Below are 4707 nucleotides of genomic sequence, written 5' to 3' on the forward strand. Positions count from 1 at the left end.
TTTTTTTTCCCACGGACATTGAATGTTTCTAGAGAGATTCTAGGTGAATGACCACTCATACGTAGTAGGGGAATGGGGGGGGGTGGGGGGGGGCAGCGGAGGGGCTGGAAAGCTCAGAATTGGCACCCGTAGCACCCTCAGCCTCTGTGCCAGTTTCCCACTACACACACACGCACACACGCACACACACGCACACACACACACACACACACACACACACACACACACACACACACACACACGCACGCACACGCACTACGACACACACACGCTCACACACTATGTCTGCACAGATATATACATGTACATTGCGTTGTATTATGATGCTCGTGTTGCTAGTAAAAGATTTATATTCGCTATTTATTGAACATGTCCCTTCTAACCCCTCCCCTCCCCTCCCCTCCGCCCAAACCCCACCCCCTCTGTCCTTCTATTGGACAAGCTGCTTGGAGAATTAAGGAGGAACGTTCTCCGTGTTCCAAAATACAAAGGACGGACATCAAGATATATTATATATATTTTTTCTTTTCAATGTATAATGCATTTAGCAGACGGCTATATAGCTCTTAACCCCCCCGGAGTGAGATCCCTGTTGTTTGAGAGAGAGCTCAGTACTTCAGAGTCATGAGTAATAAATAATAATAATAATACTCTTCTAAAAAAGCGCTTTCCAAAACGTGATGACGACGGGGGGGCCAGACGACACACGGCGCAGCGAGGTAAAACAACGACGGCAACATCGATCAATTCAAACAAAACGGCTACGGTAAAAAGTAAGAGAAGGCCTTGATATAAGAGTGTGTTTTCAGAGTTCTAATCCTGGTCAGACATTATTACCGTCCCAACAACAACGACTCCAGTGTAAACGTGTAGAACGGAGTGTGCAGCACGCTTATCCCACACGCCAAAAGTCCGACATGCGCAAAACAACCACGTTGCTCCCCGACATTCGTTGGTCCGACATTCGTTGCGTCGTGTGTTGCTTGCGGTTAGGGTTAGTTTGGGGTAGCCTATGAGTGTCGGTCTAATGACTGTCGGAATGTTAGTATGTCGGAACTTATGCCTGTACCCGTGTAAAGCGCTGTTAATGTTCAGCGTAGCCCGCACTCCGTCGACCCCCGAGGTCTCTTAACCCAGCTCGCCTTGCAAGCGGTCTGTCGCGTCTTTAGTGCCTTTTGTTTCCGTGGCGCAGACATCGCACAAATACCCTGAACAACCCTCCCCACCTAGGCAGGACATGGTCACCACCCCCACCACCGAAACCTCCTCCAAGTCCCCAACATGTGCTTTTGGTATTTTACACCCATAACCTGGCACAAACATTACCATGTTCTATACCGACCTAGCCTCGCGTATAGCCACGCCTCCATCTGCCTCTGCCAATGCAATGCATAATATATAGTATTGCCCCAGCCAGGCAGATTAAGTCCATATTTTAATACCGGCCCCAACCAGGGCCCGGTATTAAAATATGGGGCGGGACATTTGCGAGAAAAAAAAAGAAAAGCTAATACTGAGAGGAACGAGACTATATAATATCCACGCCGTGATATTAGCATCGCTATGCGAGGCTACTATACCAAACACCACAGACTCTGCAGTGTGTGTATGTGCACCATATCGTATCCCCCAAAATGATTACTAGACCCCCGACCCCCCCCCCCCCCAATGTGAGAGCTATGGGTCCCATGCCCATGAACACATTTTTGTTTGTATTTCATTTTAACCACTTAAGCCCTATTATCAAAAAAACACAAACGTTCGAAAATGTGCCAAACCACAAGCTCATATCACACTGCATTGTTGTGAGCTTGTAGATCGGCTATTTTGGAATATCCTCGCTGTCGTGTCGTCATGGCATCAAGAGGGGCGTGAAATAGAGTACCGCAACACTGGTTAAGGAATAACCCAGCCTCGCAGGTTTATTAATTCAACATTTCGATCACTGGGATCTTGAATGAATATAAACCAGTGGAGGTGAGTTATTCCTTACCAGAGTGTTGCGGACTCTATTCCTTTCTCTTGTAGGCCTATACATGCCATTTTGTCCAGCAGCACCTGGGCTAGAGTGGGATGTGCATGCTCGATTTCCTTTTTTCAGTCAATGAATAATACAAGAAATGTTTAAGAAGTTATAGTGAAAATATCCGATACACAAGCTCTGATACACGTCGTGCTGTCGTTATGAGCTTGTAAAGGTCTGCTATTTTCACTGGTTTGGGTCCACCGGGGCCGGGGCAAAAACAACGTCTGATTTCTCTTTTGGGTCTCAAGCTCCCAAGGTTTGGGAATAACCGCTGTTTTAACGTGCATTGTATACGCCCGCTCTATATGGACGACCCCCGCAGATGAGAAGATATATACACTATATCGCCATAGTGTTTTTATTGAGTACAGTAGCTGTGCCTACATGGATGCCTCTAGTATGCCGTGTTTTACCCAGTTTTACAGGGTCCTATTTATCCCTTGGTTATCACAAGGGGCCTTAATAACGTCGAGGAAAAGAAAATGACTAAATGAGATATTTTTAATATGCCTTTTTTTAGTATCCGTTTATCCATGTTTATGTTTTCTAATATTTTTCATGGCTTCTTGGGTTTCCACAAACTTGTAAATTATGCGTCACATATAGAGCTACTACGTTATTATTATGGGACGGATGCCTCGGTACTTTAATTATTGTAATTATGGAAAAAAATAAGATGTAGCCTTTTATTAAAATGTTATATTTTTCAAATGAAACTCAAGTGGCTTCCGTTTGCTTTGTTTTATCTGTGCATGCAGGTTTGTGTGTGTGACTGCGATCTTTGTGTGATAGGATTTTCTTTTACATTAACCACATGCGGCATCCCTGTTCTGAGGAGAACTTCAGCCAAAAAATAGCAGATCTACAAGCTTCTATAGATCTGCTAAGGAAAAAGAATGCTGCACAGGCTATAGTAATAGTAATAGAAGCATGCGTGTGTGTGTGTGTGTGTGTGTGTGTGTGTGTGTGTGTGTGCTTCTACTGTATGTGGCAGTCAGTGGGGTATAGTGTTATGAGCAGCCAGAAACGGAACAGAATTGCTATCCACAGAGTCCACACTGCTCACTGGACGCTGTGAGAACATTTCCAGGCAAATTTGCATCCATTATCAGCTCTTAATTTGGTCCCTGATGGAAATTAAAATGATGCTGCATTAATTCATATATCTGAGCCTGCACGCGTTGCTGCGTGTGTGTGCGCTCTCGTGTGTGTGTGTGTGTGTGTGTGTGTGTGTGTGCACATGTGTGCGCCCGTGCACACGCCTGTGTGTGTGTGTGTGTGTGTGTGTGTGTGTGTGTGTGTGTGTGTGCGTGCGTGTGTGTGTCTGTGGGTGTGTGATAGTTAATGAGTTATGACTTCGCTACAGTATGAACGTGCCATAATTTAATTTCACTCTGTTACACATTTGTCCTCCTGTGGCCAATTTGAACCTAATAAGCGTCAGCTTTAGATACATCCAAATGAACATTGATGAGCCAGACTGCATGCTGCATCCTTCACAGTGTTATTACCAATCAACTGTGTGTTCCAATTAATTAGCTCATCATGTGTGGGAATAAAGCTGCGACAGCTGCCACCGAGTCGACTTGGCGACCTGCTGTGAGTAGCGTACCGTATGATGATGTCATGGTACACACCTGTGTGACTGTGACATAATGCCATAGCACAGATCAAAGGTCTGCGAGATTATAGGCTATCTCCAAAACCAATATAAAGACAGTGTTGTAAAAGTTTAAAGTACATTTACCCAAGTTCTCAATGTTCTGAAGTGACATTTCCCCGGTACAATTTGCTGTACTTTTATACTTCTACATTGCGGAGGATTGCGGAGGATTTTTCTCCAAATTGCGGAGTGTTGTGGAGGATTGCAGAGGATTTTTCTCCAAAAATACAAAAAACGATGCGTTATAACCCATCATTTTTGAGGATTTGAAAAAAAAATAGCAAATTGCGGAGTGTTGCGGAGGATTGTGTAGGATTTTTCTCCAAATTTCGGAGTGTTGCGGAGGATTGCGGAGGATTTTTCTCCAAAAGTTAAAAAAACTATGGGCTATAACCCATCATTTTTGAGGATTTGAAAAAAAAAATAGCAAATTGCGGATTGTTGCGGAGGATTGCGGAGGATTTTTCTCAAAATTGCGGAGTGTTGCGGAGGATTGCAGAGGATTTTTCTACAAAAATTCAAAAAACGATGGGCTATAACCCATCATTTTTGAGGATTTTTTTTAAAAAAATAGCAAATTGCGGAGTGTTGGGGAGGATTGCGGACGATTTTTCTCCAAATTGTGGAGTGTTGCGGAGGATTGCGGAGGATTTTTCTCCAAAAGTTAAAAAAAACTATGGGCTATAACCCATCATTTTTGAGGATTAAAAAAAAAAAAAAGGTTGGGTTATAGCCCATCGTTTTATGAATTTTTGGAGAAAAAAAGAAGAACTAACAATCAATTGGAAAAATATATTCTGGATGTGACACTTACAAGCCGAAATAGTGCAGTTGGTAGAGCATTAGACCAGGGATACTCAAATAGATTTACCTGTGGGCCACATTACAAAAATGGCAAGGGGCCAGGGGCCAGTAGATATGAGTAGCTGTCTGCCTGCCTGCCTAATTGTCCATGAGTAGCTGTCTGTCTGCCTGTCTATGAGTAGCTGTCTGCCTTCCTGCCTGTCCAATTGTCCAT

General features: G+C 43.8%; 1 pseudogene across 1 annotated transcript in view; it reads left to right on the top strand.

Moving 5' to 3' along the window:
- The window catches only part of LOC308323461 (axin-2-like), a 17795-nt pseudogene extending 15048 nt beyond the window's left edge, over window positions 1-2747 (top strand). Inside the window, exon 6 of the transcript XR_013966224.1 lies at window positions 1-2747. This exon is cut by the window's left edge and continues 854 nt beyond it. The product of XR_013966224.1 is annotated as an axin-2-like (transcript).
- The last annotated feature ends 1960 nt before the right edge of the window (window positions 2748-4707 follow it).

Source organism: Protomyctophum bolini (assembly GCF_963924005.1).
Source record: "Protomyctophum bolini genome assembly, chromosome: 11".
Lineage (NCBI taxonomy): Eukaryota > Metazoa > Chordata > Actinopteri > Myctophiformes > Myctophidae > Protomyctophum > Protomyctophum bolini.